The sequence below is a fragment of the Melospiza georgiana genome, chromosome 1, assembly GCF_028018845.1.
Source record: "Melospiza georgiana isolate bMelGeo1 chromosome 1, bMelGeo1.pri, whole genome shotgun sequence".
NCBI lineage: Eukaryota > Metazoa > Chordata > Aves > Passeriformes > Passerellidae > Melospiza > Melospiza georgiana.
Genome location: NC_080430.1, coordinates 28,701,853 through 28,728,905, shown reverse-complemented (window position 1 = coordinate 28,728,905; position 27,053 = coordinate 28,701,853).

Below are 27,053 nucleotides of genomic sequence, written 5' to 3'. Positions count from 1 at the left end.
CACATGAACTTTACCTGTATGAATTGCATTAGGTGTTTAATTCATTACTTTTTCTTGAAATGGTCATATTCCTTAGCAGACTGATATATCCTTTGTTGCTGTTGTGACTTTCTAGCACAGCGTGACCACAGCTTTTCTGGGGAGAAACTTAAGGAGGGAGATTTCTGCCAGTGTGCAGAGCAACCTCTGATGTTCATACTTTAGCTGTTTAGGACTGATGGACAAGGGAAGACTCAAGGTGAAAAATACTCCTAGCTTGCTGTCCCTCCTCAGTAGGAAAATGGATTTTTAAAGTCCTTATCCTCAGATGGACAGGATTTTTTGAATCTGCCAGTCCTGTTTGGGCATATAAGGTAGTTACACATAACCATGTACATGTATGTATGATTTATGATTTCCTGTGTGAAAATATTTTAACACCTTTCTGGACGTGTAATAATTTCAAGACTTTAGTTTGCTAAAGCACCCAAAGACCAACCTTACAGAGAATCAGATCCCACTGCTGAGCCATAATCCAACTTGGGATTCAAAAGATGGATGACATGAACAGGGATGTTCACTGTCCTTACAGAACATCACTCAAGCTTCTTTGGGGTCTTGGTATCCAACTAGACCAGCCTATTATTTCCACTTACTGAGCAGTGCCTGACCTTTCACTGTGTCTGAAATCTACTGGGGAGGCATGCAGATTTAATTGATAGCTTTGCAAAGTTTCCCTGAAGTCAAAGGAACAAGACCTTCTGGTTAGCTCTAAATGTCTGAAATAAAAACCAAAAATATATACTCATAGTCCTTTAAAAATGGAAGATTCATAGTCCAGTTTTCATTTTGAAGGGATTTGGATTTAGGGCACTAAAAACCCAAGTGATTCTCAAACCACTATGTGTGCAAAATTAAATAACTGTTTTCTGACAGATTTTATTTGGAATCCTTTTTGTTGTTCAGCAGGACCTAGTAACTACTGATGCATAAGAATTTTTTTTGTTGTCTTTGTTTGTTTCACTGCAAAGTTTACATTATGCTGTTTTGCCTGTAGTTTAAAAATCTTGGTCATAACTATAAATACAGGAATCTTCAGGAAGATGTTTCTGAAGAAGTGCAAGTACAAGAATATAAGGGCCTAAAAAGAAAGTCTTTTACTAGGTTTATATCTCATAGGCCTCTCTCAATATGGTCTTTAAAACCTGAAATAACTTCATATAAATTTGTCTGCAGAACATCCAAGCAGAAGCATAACTGTTTGCAAAAGTTGAGGAAAAAGCATTTAAGTCTACTTGGCATCATTTCAGTTCTTTACAAATCTATTACATGAAAAATCTTAGCTCCAGGGAGCTACACTATTGTACCTGAACTGGAAGGTCTGACCCAGATATGGATTGTACCTATTATGTAGAGACCATCAATTGACAAACATTTGAAAGTGTTCAGAGTACTAACACGAATAATACAAAAAAGAAATCCATCGGCAAGAAAACATATCATGATACACCTGAGATGCAACAAAGAAGCTAGTGCTTGTTCATTGTGAACCGACATTTTCAAGTGGTTTACAGTTCTTACTTTGTTTTATAACAAGTTTAGTAGAATTTAAAAACCTCAAAAAACCACCTGGCTTTCAGAAAAATGCTTCTTTTAAACAAAATCTGAAAAGTTATGCAATGATTCTGGGCATGCGGTCTGGGAATTTGAGTACCAACAGCACTCACCAGAATTTAGGGGAGAGGAACAGGGTTTCTTTATTCTTTTTGAGTTGTAAGTGATTCAGCTTCAGTGGGTTTCCAACTATGATGCCCAGTGGAAACCAGATCTAGAGGAAAATTGGACAGAGTGTCAGGGAGGTCTTGGAGTTGTGGACTAAGGAGGAAGAACCAATGTTTTCTTCTTTGATAATCAGATTTGGAAAATGAAGTTCAACTTGCAAGTGAAGTTGATTAATTTTTTTTTTTACATGTGTAAACAAGAAATTCACATCATTACCAGAATCCACATGCCCTGATCCCCATGCCAAAATAAACCAGGTTATCTGCTTCATACATGGACCTATTGTTAGTGCTGCAATCCTTGTGCCTACTTTGAACTTCATGCATCACCCAGGGTCCTACTAAAATGAAACCTTCTTCTTCATTTCTTCAATTCAGGATGGAGCTAAATGATTTCTATAAAAATTTGTTTAACACCTAAAACATCCCAGATTTTTTATTGTGGTGCATAAAGCAACTCAAGGTAAAAAAAAAAAAAAAAAACAAAACAAAACAAAACAAAACAAAAAAAAAAAACCAAAAAAAAACTTTTTGATGATAATAGAGCCATTCTTAAAAATAATAGAAGAAAATTAAATTTCAGGAACAAAATACCTCTGAATTTCCCCCCGTGTAGCATCCTTGGCTGCATTCTAGATCAGAGCAAGAGCTGTGTGCTTTCTATGAGTGCAATATCAAGCACTACAAATGTTCAGCTTAGAACTGTCAAGCCACACATAAAATATTGATACCTCACATTGGCAGGGTTAATACAGTGTTATTTTAATTGCAAACACACTGTGGGTGATTAGTCAAACTTGGTGTGTCTTGAATTCTAAGATAAAAATGCCTTCTGGCTGGACCTCCTATGCAATTAGCACTATGACCCTCATGCGCTCTTCTCTGTTATTAATATGATTGGTCTAATATGAGTATTAGACATCATTCATTAACCTGTTGTGAACCATCTTAAAAACCATCTCTGAATAATAGACTACATTCCTTTTTCTAAATCCATTTACAAGTAAGGAAAGTGAAAAGAATGAAGACGAGCTTTCCCCATTACATTGACTGGTACAGTGTTAAGCAATATGTACTGTATGAAATTATGAAAGAGCAAATTAAATAACAGGGCATATTGGGCTTATTAGTAATGGATGATCAGGTGCTCATTCTGTTGAATTTCCACCCTGTTCAGAAGATGAATGCACATGCCAGAACAGAAATATTTTAACTGACCCAGTCTGAATATAGACTAAATCACATCTGGAAGTTCACTGTTTTGCCAGCTTACTTTATGCTGAGTTTATTGATTTATTTTTCTTTTCTTGTATTTTTTCTATTTCCTTTTTCCTTTCCTTTTTCCTTTCCTCTTTCCTTTCCTCTTTCCTTTCCTCTTTCCTTTCCTCTTTCCTTTCCTCTTTCCTTTCCTCTTTCCTTTCCCCTTTCCTTTCCCCTTTCCTTTCCCCTTTCCTTTCCCCTTTCCTTTCCCCTTTCCTTTCCTTTCCTTTCCTTTCCTTTCCTTTCCTTTCCTTTCCTTTCCTTTCCTTTCCTTTCCTTTCCTTTCCTTTCCTTTCCTTTCCTTTCCTTTCCTTTCCTTTCCTTTCCTTTCCTTTCCCTACACACTATTTGTTAAAAAATTGGAGATTATTATTAGCAGTAAATGAAAGACAAAGAAAGGAAAGTATTTTGGAACTTTAGTGCTCTCTTCTGTGTGGACAGGTATTCAGTTAAGACAAATCAAGTACTCCACTGGCTTCAATTCAGTTATATATTTTACATTAGCTGAGAAAAAAAACCAGTAAAAGAACATTATCTACAATAAGCAAGATTGGATTGTTAACAGGAAATGATTATACACTAGAAAGGTTTCCTGGATCACTATTTTACCTAATAGCATCTGAACTGAGTATTGCTGTTTTGCTCCTACGTGAAAGCTTGGCCATTTCCGATTTTTTACACATCTCATAGGCTTGCTCCCACCAGCATTCCTATCTTATGATATATGAGGCACCCCTTCTCTGATCAGCAGTAAAGGTCACACCTGTGGCAAGATAGCTGCCTAAGAAGGATGTTGAGATTTACATTATCTGATGGGCATGGCAAGCCCCATCCGAGAGAAAAAGATTTAAAACACAGCAAGAAGCAGAGGGTAAGATGAAGGATCTTGCCTGGTCTCTGCACTTCTCTAGGAAGCACACCTGGTTTTGTAAAACTCTGCATGCTCCCTTCTACTTGATGGGCAAGGGCTCAGCTCTGCTCTCTCAGCTGGTGTGGTCACTTCTAGGGCCTGGGACCTGGGATCATGTCCTGCAAATGTGTGAGGTGTAGGAAGGACAGAACCACAGGGATTCTCTTAGAGGTCCAGCTCATAATGTCTGAGACTTGGCAGGATGTACAAGTGAAATAATCTTCCTTTAAAGAAGTCAGTGTCCATGCTTCATACCCTTAATTTGTTTGGAGTTGGATTCTGAGGATGAGTCTCCACTAACATAGGACTGAATTTTATATGTATATCATTGGATTAAACTTTCCTAAGTGAGCATATAATTATTCTAGATATTCCTATTGGAATAATATTTCTATAAGAGGCATAAGATTGCTGATTTTTCTCTCTGATATCTAGCATGCTATTTCATTAAGGTATCATCTTTTAAATCAAACTCCTGAATTACTTGAAGAAGAGTAGTTCAGTGATTGCTTTTGGCAGGTGGGCATGAAATACTCATTAAAGAACTGTGTGTTGTTATCAAATGAGTATTGTGCTGTTTTCACTGAGATTTCCAGGGCCTCTTAGAAAGCCATACCTAATGCTTAAATTAAACATTGAATCATATGACTTAAGCAGAAGTCAGCTACTAATAACATAATTCTTACTGATCTGCTAACAACCTGGAGATCAGTTCAATTGTTAGGAATTCTAGCAGTAACAAAATTACCACTGTGTTGAATTATTAATGGTTTGTATCAAAGAATGAGCTTAAATTGCTTTGGTCTTGTGTAAAAATTCCTCTGATCTTTGGCAATCATTATTTATTTACAGCTCCCATACGTTCTCCCTCTTTCACAAAGAAATAGGGTTTAAGTATGGCCAGGAGGCACTGAATTTTCATATGTAGTACTGTCTCTCAGTTAGAAAGACAGGGAAGAACTGCTGGCTTGAAGGTTCAGCAGGCAGCTTTTCCGTGTGAAAGGCAGGTTATCTAAACATTTTTTTCCCCTGAGAGAGATATTCATAATATTTATTCTAAAATACAAATATTAGGGCTCTTTGCTACATGTGAATTATCCTTAGGTATAGTAAATACAGTTCAGGTTAAAATAAAATCAGGGCATAGCAACAGCTAGTGTTTACATTTATAAAAAGTACATGTGGAGATTATTGCAGGAAAGTGTTCCTGAATTTATTAAAAAGCCCCCTTTTAGTTGGATAAAGAACATTTTAACATTTAGACTTGAACTCAAGTTGGCTGTAACTGTAAATGTGGCTTCTATAGAGGATCTCTCTGTTTAATGTGGACATCTTCCCCTAAGCTGGTTCATTTTGCAGAAGGCAGATTAATACCAAATGTCCTGATTTATAAATTACACAAGACTGGATATTTAATTTTTTTCTTTAAATTCAGCTTCGATCTATCAACTAACGTCTTAACAATCCTTTAGAGTCAAAGAGAGATAGGATCACCCATTTGTCACTATTACTTGTCTGTGTCAGACATATAATTACTTGAAGCATCTGGTCAGATACAATGAAAATGGAACAGAGAAATAAAGGACATATTTGAGATACCATTGCAGTTTGTATTTAAAACTTAAAACTGCAACAAAATTTCAAATGGTGCATGACACTGCTTTAAAGAGAAAGTTATACAGAATAAATCCCTAAATTTTTGTTTATGAAAATAATTGATGCCATTTGTTGCTTTGAACTGTTCTTCTATTGATAATCTGTTAACTTTCACAACATATACATAGAATTGATTTTCTTCAAAAACAGGATGTAGCAAATGTTCCAAACAAAATGCTTTTCAAATTTTCATACAGCAGTTCTCATTTCTGTCAACTTTTATTTAAAACTGCTTCTACTTGAGCAAATTAGAGGAATATGGTTTTTAGTTACTATTCCTTTTACTCTCCAGAAATCAAACTAGCTGCAAGTGGACTACAAATACTCAAATTGTGCTTACTAGTTTTATAAGGTTTAACTGAAGATGTACTCAGATTGTTAACAGGGTTTGACAAGTCCAGCACCATGAAAGGGAAAAGCATTAGGAGGCTCACCAGCTACTTAGTGTATGCCACTATCAGACCTGAGCAATATAAAACAGCACCAGACTCATCCTTTTTCTAAAATGCTTGTTCCTACATCAAAGTTCTACTTTCCCTCTATGGTAGATATTCCTACTGAGTTCCACACTCATACAGGAGGGCTGGTTTTAATTACAACCTCTATAGGAATGTCCCTGGCCTGCTAATTCTTACTCTATAGAACTCTTTGGGAATAGATATCAAATATAAAGACACTGTTTGCTCTCTCTGAAGCAATCTTGCCTATGATAAGTCAGCCCTGAAAGGGTTCACCTGCTTCTTGGAGTAGAAATCCACTTCTCCAAATATATGTTCCACTGAATCACCAAATCCTGGCACAGACATACAGGAAAGGCACATCATTAACAGCAAAAGGCACTGCCTGCTGATAACTCCTGATAACCCATAGCATGCATCTCTATATCCTACTCTAACAGTGAAGTTCTTTCCAAAATGCTCAGTGATAACCCTGTGTTATTACAACTGAAATAGCAGCAATTAAATTTCCATTGCAAAGAAAATATGAACAAAGCTGAACACTCTTGTAAAAAACCACACCGTTCAAATGGGGAAAGCAGCTTTGAATAGCTGAGAACTCTGTCAAATCAACATCAGTTTTCATCAGAACACTCCAAGGTACTTCTCTTTGCAATAACATAATGTATTTCAATTTCTGTCACTGTCACTTTTCCATGCTTAGACAAACAATGCTGCATGATTACTTTAAATCTCTAAAGACAGTGATTTTTCCCTCAAACTGCCCCAAATAAAATCTAGCAACACTAAATGTATATAATAGCAAAATTTAAACAAACTATTAAACAGAAAGTAAAGAGGAAAGATGTAGAGAGATTACATCCAAAAACATCTCTAAGTTAAAGACTTCAGAATGCTAAGAGTGAAAACTCAAGGTTAGAATGGAAGCACTTTTGAAATGTTATCTGCAATGGTTATTGCACTGGTTCTACCAGTCTCAATTGCAAACCCTCATACAGTTCCCTATATTCAAGTTGCTATATATATATATATATATATATATATATATATATATATATTCATATATGCAATAGATAAAGAGGTTTTGGTTTTTGTTAAGTCTTTACAGGACTATGACCTTCACAAAGGTAGCTTCCTCAAATGCTCAAGGAAAATAGAACACCTCTGTCTATTTATTAAAACATGCAGATATGTTCAGAGGTTTTTCTTTGTTCCCAAGAAATACAATTTTTAATATATGTTGTTACATGATTCCATGCAAAGAAGCATATTTTATTTTACAATGTGCAAATATGCTGCATTTATCAAAAGCAATCCTCATCAAGTTTTCTTTCTTTTGGGAAAATTAAAACATATTTTGCAGCTAACTGTGCAATATTATTGCATCTAATATGATTTTAGGTGAGGGAAACCAATAAATACAAGTTCAGGTGGAATATTTTGAAAAATGCCTCCACTCATATTTAGTACAACACTTTGTTTAGCAATTGAGGAAAGTACTCCTTTTAACTGAGAATGAAATCAAATCTTCACTGTCCCTTCAATTAGGACTACCCTGCTCACAGTTTTTATTAAACAGCTCATATATTTGAGGTATTGGATCAATTTCATACATGATGAAATATTAGATGTCTGGAAATCATTAAAACACACAAAACCCCCTCTAACTGGCATTATGGGAAAATTAATCATTATGCAACTCACCGCTCACCCAAAAATGTTGTGATCTTTTATAGTTTCTCAGACTTCACTTGTACGATCAATCTCTTGTAGGATGCTTTGCACTTGGATGGTGGTGAATTGTAGTGGACTGTCATTTCTATCTGAAGTAAAAATTGTCCTTCTTTCTGAAACTCATAGATAAATTTTTGTGGGTTTTTTTATATGCATACACCAACATTTGACTATAAAATAACATATTCACATTGGCATACAAGAGACTATGTGAAGTTAGTCAAGCATCCACGATAGCAAAGGAACTGGCAAGCAGATTATGGTGAGGAAATACTTTTAATCTTAAATCTCAGTTCTGTGAGCCAGCCATCTTAATTTCTGCCAGTCTGAGAACAAATATTTCAAAATTGGTTCACAATATGTGCTTTAGTCTGACCTCAATCATGACCAGTTTATACCAGGCTAGTGGGAAAACTTTGCACTACATCTTTTTCAACCTTACTCTTTGAGGATACCCTTCAAGGTTGTCTTTGCATCATGGTGCATTTGCCATCACTGTATTACTGTCAGTCCATTTGGCTGAAACCAGATTAGTTATCTGATGAGGTATCAATAAGTACAGTCTTGTATTCTTAGACTTTTTCTCTGGAATTTAGGAACTGAGAGCAGTTTTATTATTTTTCCTTAAACTGGCCTAAGCAGAGTACAATCAGCATTAAAATCTTATCACTTAGGAAAATTAGCAAACAAAATTTCCATTTTTTTAATGAATAGATAAGCAACACAACAAGATGAGTCCTGGAAGCTCACCAAACACAAAGAAACCTTTTTTTCCCCCCAGATGTCTTTCTCCAGTGAATTTTTTTCTGGTTTAGTTCATAAGTGCACAGGAGTGCACTTGGATGCCATTAAACAGATTCAGTAGTCACAGGGTATTTCTGATATGTAATAATCTCAACACAGAATCAGAGAGTCAAATGGCTTCTGCATTAGAAGATTCACAGCTGTCAGAATTTATCAAAGACCAATTGCAGGAATGGATGTTGTCTAAGTCTGCTGCATATAGTCTTACAAACTTTTCCTGCTATTGTAGTTTCAATGGAAAAGTTTTATTCATCCATTAAATTAAATAAGCAGGAAGGAAGTTCAAAAAACCACTCTATAACAGGACTTGTAAAATTAATAAGAAATTCCAGGAACCAAAACAAAATGATAAAAACAACCTAAGTAAAAAAAAAAAAAATTAATCCAAGCTTTTGATCATTCTTCAGCCATCCCTCTTGGGACTTGGCTTTACCAACACATCTCTCAAGAAGTTATACTGCAAGGCAATATAGAATTACATTTATAATGACAAAGTAAATTATTCAATAAAGAAATTCAGGTTTCAGTAATGCCTTTTTTCCTCCTAAATTTATGTAGCAGCATAAATTTGCACATTGCTATTTATCAGTCTAGTGAGGTTTTTTTAGTATATGAGTGCCTCCTAATGAAAAAATAACCAAAATCACACTAAGTTGATGGTATATCTTTCCTTCTACTTAACAGTTTATTTTAGCCTTCTCTTCCCTCATTCTGCACCGACCCAACAATTCTTTTTTGCCACTCTCTTTCTAAATTAATTCACTTATACATTCTTCTTACCCCCTCATTCTTAATTTTAGTTACTTTCCAGAGAACTGTAAAAAATAAACCAGAAATAGCATTTTTCTTCATTTTAAAAACAGTCATTTTGGTAAAAATTTTGTATGCCAATAGGCTTCTTGGACTGTTGCTGCTCTCCTCACAGCTTAGACTTTACTTTTCACTGAAATACATGAATATTCAGCTGTTCAAATGGAAACCAGAATCTAATGATCACAGAACCCAAAAATGGAGAAGAATCAGTCTAAATCTAATGACTTGTCTGTTTTTTGGCAAGGTTTAAAACAATAATGCAAAGAACTGTAAATTTTATTGAGAAAAACAACAATAAAAAATTTCTTTATTTTGTTATAATTTTATTTCAAAAAACTCAAATCTTTTACCCCTCCTTAAATTTCAAGCTCTGGTCCTTGTTTTTTATTTAACCTCCCAGGAGAAAGGGAGTGATGAAATGTCCTTTTTCTTACCTGTTTCTCATTAGTATACAGGGATCCTAAAGCAAAAATGTAAAGGAAATAAAATTTCTTTTAATCAGAAAGGTTTTACTTAAAATATGGCATAAATTTTATTTGGAAATCAAAGAATAACTCATCTTATTTCTTGTGATTTACTTTTATTAAAAGTTCAGCTTTTTCCCCCAGTTGTTCTACTGAATAAAGAAAGATTACATTGCAGGAAAGTGCCTTTAAAGTCTTTTGGGTTCAGAAATGGCTTATTGCTAAGACTTATAGTGCAAGATAATAAACCTTTTTTTTTTTTTTTTTTGAATTTCAGCTCTTACCAGGTTGTAAAACAGACAGATATATTCTTATTGAGACATGTGATAACTAGAAATACTTTGGTTTCTTGACTCAGTATATAAGCTGAAGTCACAAATGCATTATTTTTAAAATCACTTCTTATTTTTCAGTGGCGTTGTCATTGGAGATAGAATGGTGGTAATCCAGGTTGAAGTTCATCCCCCAAAAAATTGATTAGTTGAAGTAATGAGTCCAAAAGTTATGTAATTTCATTTGCTATAATTACCATGCAGAATTGTAACTCATCCTTGTTTTCTGCAGAAGACATGAAAGAATGTTCTGCCTTTTTGGGTGTCAAGGGATATATGTAATCAATGCATTCAGCTCCTGAGTTTTTCTCTAATCACCTCTTGTTTCCCAAAATCAGATGTTACTTTTATGACCTTAAGATCTTAAGTATATATTCATAAGAAAGCATTCCCTTCTTTTTCTTGTTTTTCTGTTTCAATGTTCTAGAAAAAAATCAAAACACAGTCATGCTGATACTGTTAAGTAATTTCTTAACCTGCAAAGAGACAAGAAATCCACTGGCTGAAAATAGTCAGAGTCTCTACAAAAACCAGCTGGAACCATTAGAAGACCCAACCAGTCAAGAAGCTTAGGCAGCAGAACTTGTAAAAAAATCTTTGTATATTAATTATTATATATTAATATATATAAATAATTGCATATTAGTTATTATATATTACCTGAAAAAATTAATTCCGTCTGTCACATTATTCTAAACTATGAAGTCAAAAGGTTTACAGCCCAAGAAACACACCCTTAATTCTGAAACTTCTATTGTTGTAATCTTCCATTTTGTATGAATTCACATCCCAAAATGAATTATTGACTTAAAAGGAATGCTCACAATATTAAATGGCAGATAAGAAAAAAATGAATTTGAGAGTGTGGAGAGAGGGGAGACATTTATTTGTTTGTAGTGCTATGTGTGAATGCTCAGTTCTGTCTTGCTTCTTCTAAAAAAGCAAAAGGAACATTTACAGTGTGAAAAACATTAATGACAATAGCACTAAATAATCATACATGTGCTTTTGGATATTTTTTACAGCAGTACCATACTACATTCTTATCAGGGAATGGTATAGCTGGCTGCTAATTTTTTAAAATTTCCTGAGATTTATTTTTCTAGTAAAATTTTATTCTGATATGAGATTTTAAACATCACCTTAGTTTAAAATTCAATTATATGCTGTTGAGTCACAAAGAAATAAGACACAAATGCACAGGATATGTCCCATTGTAAAATAGTTTTTCAGCTTATCCAAAAGATTTCCTCACTGACATGTTCCCTGCACCGTGGGGAAGCAGATACCTGACAGAGTTTGGGCTTTTTAAACATTTTATTATGATGTTCCCATTAATTTAGACACTTTCCTTATTGATTGGCAGCATTGGTTGTGATGGAGAGTGTAATTCCTGCACTGTTAGATTCTGGGAAACTTCCATTTACCTCAGCAGAGCAGTCCGGAACATTGACGCAGCTACATGGTACCTGGCAGAGTTCATCTAGCAGGTCTGGAGGAAAATCACTACTTGGAATCATATTTTCTTATCCACCAATATGTAGCAAAAGATCAGCACTTCAAACATATGCTCGTGACATAACTTAGTTTAGGTAGATAAAAAGACGAAGACATTTTAGATGTGTTGTTTACTCAGAAAAGATAATTTGCTTACAGGAATTAACTTTGCTGGTAAAAATTTAAGAGTTTCATTTTTTAATATAAATATTTGGCTAATAGATGGAAAAGGTACTTATTTTCTCTTCAGTTGGCTTTCTTTCCTAGGATTAGTATAGCATGACAGATGGCTGATGTCATCTTTACTTGGAAGAACTCAGCTGGCAATAATAGCATGGTACATTTCTGGGGATTTGCGGTACTGTATGTCATGAAGTCGTTTTCAACCAAAAAGAGTCCAAAAGGGAATTCCCAGAAGTAAATATCTGCCTATGGTATCCTACTGTGTCTTGTTGATGCATCAAAAGCAGAAGGAATCATACAGTCTTTATAAAACTCCATAAATATTTACAATATTGTTGAAAATACATTGGAAATGCTACAGATTGCAAATGGTATGGGCCCCCTTGGCACTGTAACTTTGATTTTGCTGTTGAGTGAGAATAACAAAAACTGGTGATTTATATATATCAAAATCTGTTATGTATATATTTGAAGTTCAGTGATTTTTGTCACATTTGACATTCATGTGTAATAGAGTGAAAGCATTAATATTAGCAGAATGTAGATACGCTGGTTGATTGTTTTTCATTTTGCTAATGATTGCTGTGATGAGTAGAATAATGTCAGGGTCGGAGGGTTAAAGTTAATGAGAGCTTTCCATTGCACCATTGATTAATGGTGGATACCACAGTGAGAGATTTCCAGATTCCTGCCATAGAAAAACAATAAAGGTAAAAATGATGCCAATTTAAACACTTATACTTTGACTTCCTACCAAAATGTTTCTGAACCTGTTATAATGACATCTACGCCTGACAAAAACAGTGAGAATTTATATAAAAATATTTAAATTGTATCAGATGCTTGTAATTATATAAATCAAAGCTCGCTTTTTAAATCCACACTTTCTCTATCTGCACTAAGTTAAACCATAAGAGATTTCAAATTCCTCTCCTAAATGCATGTTGAAGAGTACACTTTCTAAAGGCAGAATAATAGAATTTATTGTAGCATAATATATGTTTTAATATTGCAATATGATTCTTTCAATAGCTGACTTAATAATTAGGATTTAAATATGTTCATTCCAGTTGCTATCTGTTCTCTCCTAATCCAAGAACAGGCTTTACTGACTGGATTTCAAAGACAGAGGGCTACTTCCATAAAGCTCCAACTCTTCTTCGAGAACAAGAGATACAAATGCAAGAAAGCAGATCAATGTCCATAAGAAACTGATAAAATATTTTTGATAATTATTTTCCATTTCAATGCTTTTTACTACTCTGTGTCACAATGAGAAAGAAAAGAGAGACTGCAAGGCAATGGAAAAAAGCATATTAAAAACCAAAAAGTCCAACCCACCCTCAGCCCCAAAATCTAGCTTTACTTTCAAAATGTCATCTTGTCAAACAAAATATATTTTTTAAAAATTCTGCTAAGAGCGTTCCAAAATATATAGTTTTTTAGCAAAGAATATTTAGCAAATAAAATCAGATAATATCATATCATATATTGGTAACGTATGAAAGAATTTATTGACTTAAATGTCTCTGCTTGTCATATTAACCTATCTCTATATACTTAAGAAATACACAAATAAAATATGACCATGATATTTATATGAGAATTTTTATTCCTTTTCCATTTTTTATTAGGAAATAAAATTAAATGGCTGCATGTACCATGGTTAAGAGAAGTTAACTCTTGATCCATCACCTGAACATTATGGACAATGAATGCTAATTGACCTACGGTACCTGTGAGCACCAATATAAGCTTTACCCATTATATGAAGAAATTTGAAAAAGGCTGGCCTTATAATAAAGCAGTTTATGTTCCACTGTAGCTGTGTTGATGGTGCACTGAAGAGACCATTATATGCTGCAACATGGAAAATAGTAGGCTGGTAGGATTTTTAATGCTTTTCTTTTGTAGTACAGTGTACTTCTTTCCTAAGTATGATTAAATAATCATAAGAACTCCTCTAAGGGCTAATCTGCGTTATTTCCCAGATTTTCACCTTGGGGACATATTGTCCCTTGTCACTGAAACCTCAGGGACAGAAGGGTACGCTACAGGGTGGCACAGCAGGAAGCTGAGATACTGATGAAACAGTGTTCAGTTAATGAAGGCATGGCCCATGGCTTCTGCTGGTATGCCATATGTTTGAAGAAATGCTAATGACTACAATTCAAATACCTTTTTCATCTTAACTATATGTAAATGTGTTTATAAATGCTCTCTTATAAATATACTATCACATTTTTAAAAGCTAAGTGCTAATGTTGCTTTCAACATCTATAATACACAATAATTAAAACTTTAGCAATTCTGCTTAATTATACCTTATGGGAAACTGTACAGTAATTTATAGAAATTAAGCAGAAAAACAAAGATCAACAGAAATAAAACAGCAGTCTAAGAACGGAATAATAAATCATTTAGATCATTATTTTGCAAAAAAACAAGATCATTGTGAATAGACAACTTAGGGCCCAGTTATCAAACAGCTGAAATTTGCAAGGGAAAGATCAGTTTATAAACTCATGACATTCTATTAAAAAACTCTTTCAGCAAGTTGAACCAATTGTGACTTTTTTGTGCAGTCAGATCATTTAACAAAACTCAAAAACTAGAACTACCGACTTAAGATCAAAAACCGGGGAGATCTTAATTGGGCCGCGGCTTTTTTCTCTTTGCTTTACCTTTGTGAAAACCCTGTAACACTGCGGGTGATCATTAGCCACAAATGGCATTTTGCAGTGAATCATCTTCTCCCCAAGTGGCCAAAACAACATCTCCATTGCAACAGCAGACGTGGCATTCAGGAAGAGCAGTTGGTGACCAGGTTAGCCTACATGGGACACTACTATTTTTGCTGCAAGACAGGACACCCTGTTGCAGTCATAACTGTTCCAAAGAAACTCCCTCAAGATCCAGGTTAAGGCATGGTGGTATTGCTAATCTGGGAATCCAGTACTCACCTTTTATTTCCCCCTCTTAACATAACTGACTCACTCATATACAATTTTGCTAATCAGAATTTAGTAATCTTAATCAGAATTTAGTAAACTTCAGATGAAGAAGGGCTGAATATTTTTAAATCTCAGAGAAAGCCTGCTGAAATTGCATCTCACACAGGCAAAGCCATGAAACAACCACCAGTTAACTCAATTTTCACTCAAAAATCCAGTCCAAGCAAGGAAACTAAAATATAAAATGTGACAGCTGCCTAAGCATTCTTTAGGACACTATGAGTATTAAGGTAAAACACCTGTACCAAGCTACCTTTACTGATTCCTTTCTTTCATTTGATCCTTAAGAATTAGGACAGAAGGAATTATATGAATGAGCTTTACTTGTCCAGTTTCAGACAGAATTGTCCAACACAAGTGCTACACTTTCAGTGGAAGACTCTGCTTCACTCTCACCAAAAAAGGTCACAAATCTGACCTGAAGGAATTAAGAGGAGAACTGGAAAACTGCTATATTTAGTGATCCTCTTACTTAAAAATTAGGCAATTGTTAGAGAAAAATTACTTCTGACTAACCATTTACTGTGGAGCACTCTGTGGGAACCCAAACCAGTTTACATGTGTGCAGTTCACATGATGAAACATTGGAATCGATTTTATAGTCAAGGCAATCAAGGTTTAAAATTCCATTAGAGAAAATGTGAAAGTATGCTGCACAGACAAGGGTATCTTGTGGGTAAAAATAAAATAAATAAAAAAAAAAAAAAAAAAAGAAAATCACAGCTTCTCAATATCTTAATGGAAGATCCTCCAGGCTGGGTAAAAAACCTCTTTATCAACTCTGCCATCTCTTCAAGCAGAATTCATCTTTGTCTGCCTCAGCCAAAAGCAGCTTTCTGCCCTCTGTGCCCCCTTCAGCCAGGCAAGACTGACAGTCAGGGTCAAGAATTTTGCCCTACATATTTGACACATAGGCTCTGAATGTCTCGTTTTATAACCATTAACACTGACTGGTCTGTTGAGGTGTCACTCTCTTCTGGAAAGCTGGTGAGACATGGGCCTTTTGTTGGCCTTTCATACAGAAGAAAATTTCACACTCTGACTGTACATTATTTTTTATTGACAAAAATGTAAAAGATGGAGAACTATGGAGGTAATGGGTAATGGACTAGAACGTGTGTCCTTCAGTTTAGCAAGTCAGTTCCAGCTTGGAAAGTAGAGAATTATTTTTGCACTTAGCACTTGCTTACTGACCTCTGTGAAGAATATGAGTAAAAAAAAATGAAAAGGTGTCATTTTATTCCTATTTTACACATAAAGATGTAAGGTACAAAAAGTAAATTTTCATTTCTGAGAAGTAGAGGTGATCAGCCCAGTGATTTTGGAAGGAATCAGGAAACTTTCAGTAGCTGATACCCTCAGGTTCAGGCCCAGTAGATATTTAAATATCAAAAATGGGATTTATGTACAGCTGTTTTGGTTGCTTTTTTTATCAAATGAATATATTATTTATGTAGGCTGCAGAAATGCAGAAAGGGAATGGCAGTGACAGAGAAAGACTTCTTGAATGGTATTATCTCACTCCTACAAAACATGGAAACAGTTTTGAGGGAAAAGGCTTGACACCAGATCTCCCACTTTACAAGCTGCTGTTCAGCTACAGAGTTAAAACTCATCTTCTTCTCTTTCTTTCATGCTCAGAAAATCTTCAGTTGTCTTCTGCAGAACATTTGAGCGTTAGTGAGTAATATTTGAGTAATATCTGAAAGTGCTCTGAAGATCCTGGTTAAGAATATCAGCCTAGGACCTGGGTAAGGTGAATTTGGAAGTCTCAGGCAGGTCCTCTGTTCACAGTGTCATGAACTATTCACTTGAGAAGTACACATACACGGGGCAATGCTGCTCTTCCCTCTTGTTGCAGTTTACAGGCATAAGTGAGCACATATCAGGTACCTGAAAATATACTTTATATTATCTAAATGAGGGAATTTTGAGCCTCAGAAGAAGTCAGGAAGCTCTGTAGACTTTGGCGATTTGTCCTGTCCATTCATTAATTCCTCAGCTGCAGGCAGCCTCACACACCTTACACCCTATGTCGGTTTCTGGGGTGTCTCAGTCCTGCTGTACCCTGTGGAAGGAACCTGACTGCCCATCCAGGGATTCTTCCATAGGGAGGCAAATTTGGCTTTGCACTTGCTTTACAGTTATTTGTAGAGAGGGGAAAATTTTGAAAAGCTGTATTCCTTGCTACAACAGAGTGATCCTTGGAATGCCTGTAGGATCCTCGGTCAAGCATCTGGATATTAACAAAAAAATTCTTTCTGTTTACTTGTTTTGGAAAAGTAGGCTATTCACCAGAGTATTATGTCTCTCCAGGTAAGAAATTGATCAGTTCCTCTGATGGTATATCTTGAATTTTCAATGCTTTTAGGACCTGTGTATATGTCTTCAATTTTTCCTCACTAGACCTTCAGAAACCCAAAAAAGCTCCTTTTGAGCAATGGTGGCCAATAAAGCTAAAGATTGAATCAGATGGGCAATACAACCCCTGAAAAAGATAACTGCATAAAAATCCACCAGACTGGGGGGAGCTTCAATTTGATCACTGTAGATAAAGATATGTGCAGGCTTACAGTTTTGCACAATCAGTGTAGCTAGACCAACTGTTTATATCTCAGAAAAAGTATTAAGAGAATTTATTAAGTCTAGAATTTCGTTTTAAAATTGCCTTTCAGGAAAACATTTCACTACATACAATCAAAATAAAATTTGAAGGTTCTTACAAAACTCTTTTTTGGTGGGGGGTAATGCATTTAAATTTCAGTAGAAAAAAGGTCAAAATGTTTCAAAAATACTTCAGTTCTTGGGTATAAATTACATCATAGTTACAAGTGAACCTCAAAATGAAAAATAATTTTGAAACAAACAGCAACGTTATATTCCAATAAATGTAGAGAAAGCTGTTAGCCTATTGAAATGTTTTGTTTCAAATTAGAAAACACCTTTCAAGCAAATTTAATCAAAATTGATACTTTCCTTTAACAAGTTCAATTTTGTCAAAATCCTGTTTCCTGACAGCTGCAGTTATGATTTATATTTAGAAGCTTCCAAAACATTTTAATTTTGAGGTTATTATACAGATACTTCCAGTGCTAAAAGAGAATATTGTAAACACTGAAGGCTTAGAATAGCCTTTTCAAAGCAGGATCAAAAGCTTTAAAATGTTGCACATGGATATGGCTGGGGAATTATTTCAAGAGACAAAAAACATTTGGAGAATGTTTGGAAAACATTGCTTTCCATAAATCTATACAAAGAATTGAAGTCTCAAGCTTTTGCTAAGGAAAAATATTATATCACATCTTCCTGATTTTTCAATTGTGATGTCTTTTGTCTGTTTACTCACCCCTAGCATATGAGACATGAACTCTGGGACAGAGGTGAGCAGATTTCAGTAAGGGAGGCTGGTGCCTGCTGAACACCCTTTATTTACACCAGAAGAGCTGCCAAAAAAGGAAAGAATGTAAAAGACAGGGAGCAAAAGCAATCCTGATAGCTAGAAATAAATAAATTAGGACTTATTTATCTCTCTCTTTCATTTTACTTTATTTTTAATGTAGAAAACACTTAAGCTATTTTTAAAAGCACTTTGATGCCACCCTTCCTGGGAGCAGTAGAACACGTAGTACCCACCATGGCTGAGGCAGAGTTCATTTCACTGAAGGTATCCAGAAAGCTAATTATCTCCTGAGAACTTGCTACAGTTTTAAGGTTATGCAAAAGATGTTAACTAATCACACAGCTCCCAGATATTTGTAACATGCAGTGTGACTCTGAGGTTGCATTTAAATGAGAGACAGGCATGACTACTGATGTGTTGTTTGTTAGTGCTGCACAGCAAGCAAAATGCTACATTACACAGTGCCAAATTCACAATACTTCATCGGTTATGCTTCAGAGATAACAGAAAGCATACAACACTTAATCAGTGTTCAGTGTTCCACAGGCTATATTAAATAATGATAATAATAATAAACTGAGAACTACTCCAGGAAAAAATAGACTACAAAATTAATTACAAATTGCAAATATGGTGCAATGCAAATGAAGGCAAACAAGAAAAGCAAAATGTTCATTTTTTTACCAAACACTGCCCCAGTTTGGAGAACTTGCCTCATATTACCTGCATTGGCTAAAAATTACACAAATTTGAGGATGTTCAAATGTGAAGAACAGAACTCAGAACATAGTCTCAATTTATAATTCTTACTCTTTAATATATACTGAAACCAAAACTGCTGCAGAAAAGTATCAGACATTCTGCATATTTTCACAAGTGGGTGGGTAAAGAAAATAGAGTTTATTGAAAACAATAGTGTTGACTTTGGAAACAAGGCTATTTTATGTTTTTTCCCCTTTGAATAGCTGTAAATGCAATCAGCTAGTTATTTCATAAAAAACCTCAATTTCAAAAGTTGTAATTTAATGCAATCAATCAATAGCAAACATGAAAATATATGTAATATATATGTTTATGTCTATTTTATATCTATGTACATTTATATTTATAATATATATAAAGACAAAAGCAAATAATTAGAAAATAATATTATACCTCTCCTGCAAGAGTTAATATTTATGCTTCGTCATTCATAATTTGAGAAAAATTACAACAGATAAGAATGATGGATAACTGTTATCTCTAAACATCTGACATGTGAATTATTTAATTAATTGTTCCCATTTTATGTTACAAAACTAAGCATAGTGGAGTAGGCCCATACATATTTCAATAGGTGCCTGTTTTAAATTTAGGGCTATGTCTTCATAAGACTAAATTAGAGACTAGATAATTAATATTTAACTTCTATTAAAGCATCTTAAAATGTACGGTCATAACCACCACCTTTCACTTAAGACAGCCACATGAATATCTATTTGTAAATTCCCTCTTAATTTTCAAGCAAATGAAACACAAGTGCAACTTCAGAGGGCACATAAATGGGAAAAATCAAAAGAATCTAGGGTTTAGCAATCCAGAAAAAGCATGTTTCAGAATTTATATCTTTCTGATCAGAGAGCTGAGGGGAAAAAGAGGGAACCTCAGATGAACTAAAAAAAAATCTACAGAGGTTTATATACAGGGCATATCTGAAAACTGATGTGGATTTCCAGTTTAAGCTTAGTGGAAGGAAAGGGGGAAAATAAAGGCAAAAACATTCCTTGAAGCTGTGGTATTTGCCATATAAATTGAATATTGCTTTGAAGTGGGAAGCAGTTGTTTCTGAGAAATAGGGAAATAATTTACCATAAGAGACAAAGACATAAAATGGATTATAATCTGGTTCATAATATTATTGAATTATTATTTTAAAAGTCAGAAAATCTACATGAGCAAAACTGCAAGCTATCGGAGGTAAATGCTGACACTACCGGAAATAAACATTAGAAGATCACTTAGTTAACTAGAAGGCCAGAGTGCAGAGTCTGAGGTGTTCAGTGAAACCTGCCTTCCAGCTCAGAAGGAGTCTTGTTTAAAATAGAGAAAAGAAAGTCACAAGCATGAAGAATGAAAAAACTGTTTACACTCAAATATAAAACTATAGATCAAAAATGCTGAAGAGCATAAAAGTCTGGAACCAAAACTGGAATCCCATAATTAGCTATTCCCATTTAGGAATTGTGCCTACTTAACCCAGATTTCTAGTCCGTTTTTCAAAAGTGAACTGGAGAAGCTCAGGTAGCCAAAATAAAAAAATTAGCTAATCAGTGGCTTTTATTTCATTATGGACAAGAGGTCTATCCCATCCCAGGAAAAGGACTTTAACTTCCAATGTCTTAGACACTAGAGCAAAAAAAAAAAAGAAAATCCACAGAAATAAAGCCTTACTCAATGGCAAAATTTTTGCCAGCACTAGTACTCAGTTGGAAAAAGTCATTTGGGGGAATAATTAACTTTAAACCCGCCTCTCCCCAAAACAGAGATTTCAGTATGTTATTTAAAGTCTACAGGCCAAATTGTCTATCAATTAACTCTGACTTCAGAGAATCAGCAAAAATGCAGCTGCAAACAGCAGAGCTTTGCTAGGATGAAAATGTCTTTCCAGCTATGTAGTTTTGAAAAAGCTTAGCCTTTCAAGGTCCCATTCTTGAGAAAAGGCAACGATTATCTGCATTTCCGCCACTAACCAGTCTACACTACTTTGATCCTTAAGTAATTGCTAAAACTAACATCACTGAGATTAAACTACAGTTAAATAATTACATGAATATATATGCATACAATATATTACAATTTTTCTAAGGATTTTAATAATACAATAGATTTTTACATATTTTTGTTCTAATGACTTCACAATCCAGTTTCTTTTACATATGAGCAGCCTTTCAGTTCCAGAGAAAAAAAATACTAAACAAACCAAAACAGCAATACTTGCCTAATACTTCTGTTTCTATGTAACCCTGTAATTTTTTCTTCCACAGAACTTTTTCCTGACCATTTTCAGAAATTTAATCTATGTCATCACATCATGACTGAGCCTTCCTGAATCATACATAATTTGCCTGAAAACCTTTGGTTTATGATGTCTTCAGGTCTGGATTATATCCTTTTACTTCTGTGCTCCTTTTGATACTTCATCTCAGCTTGCTGTAGATATTAAAATTACAGCCAATGCACATATGAATGTCATACTAAAGTGAGTATAGAAGATGTAGTAAAACAGAGATTAAAAATGTATGCGCAAGAGATGAGACTGGAAAGGTTCAGTGGGACAGTCCAGTGCAAGAAAGATGCTCAGAATTTTGGATGATTACCTAATTTTATTCTGAAAACATTTAGATCTCATTTTCAGAAAGAGCTGAAGCTCAGCAAGACCCCTAATTGTATTATCACTTCCTAATTCCCTCAAAAAATTTAGAGCTGTGTTAAAAGTTAACTGTGGTTGACTATGAACTGTGGGTTCAAATATGTAATTTTCATTTGGATGTCTACAGAAATTTAATTAGATGATCACACTAGTGATCACTCAAAGGCTTAACTGGTATCTTATGAAGTAACGGTCATGTCCACTAAGAAACTCTGTTATCATAGTATTGGGAGAAGAAGCTTAAAATGGCAAAAACACAGAGCAACTGACTAACAAAGGCTATCCACATTTGTTAGATTCCTGAAAAGAATGATAGGGACTAATAGAGAACATCAAGGAAAAAAATATGACAAGGTTGAGTGACATTCCACATTTGGGTGGCTAAAGAACAAAGATGTAAGGAAAACAAAGTGATTGCCTGGAGTGCAAAGATCCTGTCAACACAAAAAACAAGTTACACAAACAATTTTATTCTTTTAATTCATATTGAAGACTGTGTCACTGTGATGTAACCGAACTCTTTAAAATCAAATCAATCAATCTCTGTAGCACTTTGTGGAAGAGTAAGAAGCAGAAAATAGAAACCTGACAGCCCAATGTACCTTTGCCCTGATGTTAACTTGTCAACACTTATAACCCCAGAAGGAGAAATCAAAAATAGACAATATATAAATTATTCTTAACAGCAGTGACAGCTACTGTCCTTTTCCTCTCAGTGCATGCAAAACTCACTGGCTTCACTTCATTATTATTATTTGCTATTGCTGCTACTACTACTATTATCATTGTTGTTATTGTTGTTGTTATTCTTATTGTCATTATTATTAGTATTACTACTACTACCACCACTACCATAACTACCTTTTCCTATCTTAATCTTTGAGAGATGGATAAACCTGCTGTAAGCCCAAAACAAAAGCAACTACTGCTTTGAATCTTTCATTCCATCACCAGCAGGTAAACAAAAATCTTCTCATTAGGAAAAAAGGCTGGGAATGGAAGCAAAATCCCACTCTGCTGGGTCCCAGAGCTTCCCAGAACTGTGATTACAGCTGCATAGAAATTTTATACCCAGTGAACTGAAATGACACCCAAAGCCTTCTGGACTATGGAAACATCAGAAGAACCTCAAAAACAAAGATAAACCACTCTGCTATTCAAGGCAGGAGCGATGCTGCAGGAGCTCTGCTTCAGAAGTGATGTCCTTGCCAGGCACTGCTCACTGGAAGAGACATGAAACAAATTAAACAGTTCTTTGTTCCCTTTTCAGAACTCATCAAACACTGAACAAGAAATGTAAAAATTTCCCTTATTTTGATAAAACAAAATCTTTCTCTAACTCTTGTTGGATTCTGCTGTGTTGAGAAGTTAGTTTACCAGAAAAGCCAACAGACTATAAATGAAGGATGGAGCTGAGAGTGTTACTGTCCCACAGGTCTTCCAGCATTGTTGGATTAGTGGCTGAAGCCTGAAAAGAAATAAAGCTGATCAATTCCCAGAAGAGACTAAGGCCTTTCAAATCTGCCAGGACCTTACAAGTTCTCTGGGAACTCAGTAAAACCTAAAATATTTGCATAACTTGTCTTCATGAAAGATTGCAGTTGTGGGTGTGAAGGTTTGGGGCACTTCATACTGCCTTGTGGATTTGTTTTCATTTTGGTGAGCTGCTGCTGTGAGCAAAAGATTTACAGTTTGGCCTGTGGTATGTGTAAAGAGTTCCTTTTTTGAACCTGAAAAAGAAATTATGAATTAGACTATTATAGTTTCATGGGTGAAAAGAGCTAAAGCAATTGAAGGAGTGGGAATCTAGGCATGTTAAAGATCAGTATCACTCGGAAGCAGGACCAGCATTTTACAATGTCTAAACAATTTGTTGAGGAGGCTGGTAAATACTGTGAAAAGAGACAAATTTGGAAGGATAATTAGGGAGGATCAAGATGAAATACTAGCTGTCAGGAAGCAGAAAGTGTTTTAAACTAGAGCTAGCAGATGCTTCAAGTATTACTCTGCACAGACAAAAGGAAAATGTGTGTGGAGATAACCTCAACTTATCTAGAAAGGGATGGAGTGATATGGAATATAAAATACACTGATTATTGATGCAGTTCTTCCCTTCTCTCTTTTCAGAAGACAGAAATGAAAGCTGTATGAGTCTTTGCAGGTAAAAGGTTATGTAATTATCCAAACATACCTGAATTCCTGGTCTAGGAAATGCACTGAATGTCTAATCTAGGAATTGTCATCTGGTTTTCAGTAGGAGGACAATGTATTTCCTTAGAGTTAGCTAGTTTCTTAGTGACTGATTCCCCTTCTGCACCCTGTACCTTTCAATTAAATCCCAGGCAGTGTTAAGTACACAGAGGTAAAATGAAACAGGAGTCATTCAGTGGCTAGAAATAGTGTGTTTGCCTTTATCTGCACACACTGAATGGGCAAAAACATATCATAAAGGCTCTTGCATCCACATAGGCATCACATTGTTCTCATAGCATGGGACAAACAGAGGGCAGCACAACCTATTGCACACCAGAGATGGGCCAAATCAGGTGGATCTGAGAGCACACACAGCAGACAGATTTGTTGTCTGGAGCTGCCACTATTTCAGTCTCCTACTCCAACTCACCATTTTCTGTAATGCACGTGTAATACTTCTGTCTCTTTCATTCTTTCAGAGGTAAGAGGTTACCTGAAAGAATATTTGGGGGGAAAACAGCAAACATGAACATCTGCATTCCAAATGGTCACAATATTCTGAAGAGAAATATTGGTGAATTCCTTTTATCGCTAACTTTCAAACAACAGGAAGCAATCCAGTAGGAAATATTTGACAGGACAATGAAAAAAACAAATACACGAAAATTCTTGATATAGGATCAGGCAAATGAAAATATGCAAATGCATGTGATTCATTTTCCAGGGTAAAACACTTCTGTATGATGTCTGGTATAATTAAGACTGTGAAAACTTGAAGATCTTTCATATACTTTATACACTTTACACATTTACAATTAATCAGAACTGTTTCTTTATTGGCTATTTTATGTGAGTGCTGAATAGCAGTCCCTTTTTGTAGCTTTTTTCCCTGCAGCAACTACTGAAGTCTTCATTTACACTGCACAAATTATCCTTAGCAGCAGGTAGGAAGCAATCAGCAAGGTGCAGCTGGCAATAGGTCTATTTTCATTACAAGATGGAGAGAGCCAGGGGACATGACATTTGTCCAACATAGTCAGGGAGGACTCTATTAGGAAAATCAGCTCTGGAGAATTGTAGTCTTGCTGAGGAGAAATTGAAAGGGAGAATGTGGGAAAGAGTGTGGTTGTTTTGTTTGGCTTTTTCTTACTTTTTCTCATTAAGGTAAGAAAAAGACAGAAGTAAGAAAAAATTCAAAACCTTTAAAAACTTCCCACAATGCCACAAAATGCATATAATTCTCCTGCTCTTGAGTACACTGAGCATTTCAGAGTATGTCTGTGAAATGATTTCACAGTGACTCATTAGTGGAACTGTTAGCAACAAATTTGGAGGAGGAGAGCATGAGGATTTTGGAGATAAAAGAGAGTCACAGCTAGTACTGTTATATCACACTGGATAAATTTTTCAAACAATAGTAGAATAAAACAGAGGTGGGAGGGAAATTGGCAAAATCATAATGGCTTAATTTTACACACCTAATTGAGATGGCCAATTTGAGAAACTGAATATCCCAGAGTGTCCCTTGAAGGTGATTTCAGTCCCCCAAAGTTCTTAATTATCTTTTGAAGGTGACTATTTTCTCTTGAACTACAGTAGCAGGAATTTTCCCCATTATATGTTATTATTTCTGGTTCTCCTTTGAGTAATCTCTCTGTTGCCTCCCTTCAGTAAGCAGGAACATTGTATGCTTTCAAGTATTTGCTGGATGTTTTACAAGGAAATATTTTTTCTAGAACTGTAAATACAAAGAACTCCTCTAAGTAAATGAATGCCCAGCAGGCTGTATTTTCTTTCCTTTTTAAATAATACATTTGCTTGCTACTGGCCTTGGAACTGAACTTCCTCCTTTACCATAACATAGGAAGAAATGTATCTTGTTAAGTTCCAGGGTAGTTTTTTTTTTTCATACATAGTCAAGGAAAACTCATGATATAGTGAAAACTGTAAACTCAGACTTGAATAAAGTCTACAGTCTTTGGCTAAAATTAGTAAATATAGAGGCATCTTGAGAAATTCTTACATAAGTATAGCTTAAATGCAATCTTCTTAAGAACATTAATATTTGCATTTGTTTACCTAAATAAAATCTCTAGAATGCAGATGAAATTATGCCTTCTTCAGAGATGGTGAAATGAAATATCACAATGCTTTCTCCAGAAGTCTGCAGCACAGCAGGACATTGGACCCTTCTCTTGTGAGTCCTAGATTAGCACTTGAACCACAGGTGGAGAAACCCACCTTCATCTTCAGGGGATTATACCTGCAAATGAAAATGAAAACATACTAATCCTCATCTCTTCACTCATCTTTCACCTCTCAGAACCTGAGGAAAAGGACACTGTCAAGTTTTCTCAAGGACATTGTCTCTTGCAATTTTTTGATAGGATTTAGAATCCCAGGTCTTTCCCAGGTACCCAGTAGTTAACTCAGGCATATGAAGCAAATCAACATTGGATGGGCAAGTTAAGTTGTAGCAAAAGAATTTTTCTAAGGATTTTAATCTAATTTTAAAGTCTAAAGATGAGGAAATGTAATGGCTAGATCTTAAACAAATGTATAAAATATGCATTTGAGACACAGTATACCTACATTCTTTAGAGAGTAAGAGACTTGGAGAATGTTGTAAAGCTGGCTGGGGGCAGAGAGAAGAAAAAGAGAATAGAGCCAATGCCTGTCTTATATTCATGGAAAATCTCCAAGTTGCTTGGAAGTGTTGGCCTGAAATGGTGGTTTGGCCCTCATTTTAGAAAACTATTCTCAGATCAACATTGTTAGCTGTTTGGTATTGGAGAGCACACCTTATAGAGGGTGAATTCTCTTTCAAATACCCTCTAACACCAACTGCACATTGAAAAAATTCTTGCTCTTCAGTATTGGACAATTAAAACTCAAAAAATGACACAGGCCTTAGTCTCACTGTCTCCATGTAAATTCTGAACAACTGAAAGGACTCAAGTTCTAGTTTCACTTTTTTTTAGTTGCTCATTTATCCATATAGTTTCCTTAAATTTTCCTGCATCACAAATAATCTCACTGCCTGAGGCTTTTCGTGGTATTCTTAAGAACAACCAAGTATCACTCACCTCACTTTGCAAAGAAGATTAAACAAGGGTGGTGCACTAGTAACCCTTGATTCTTAGTCTGCTCATATTTACACTCTCTC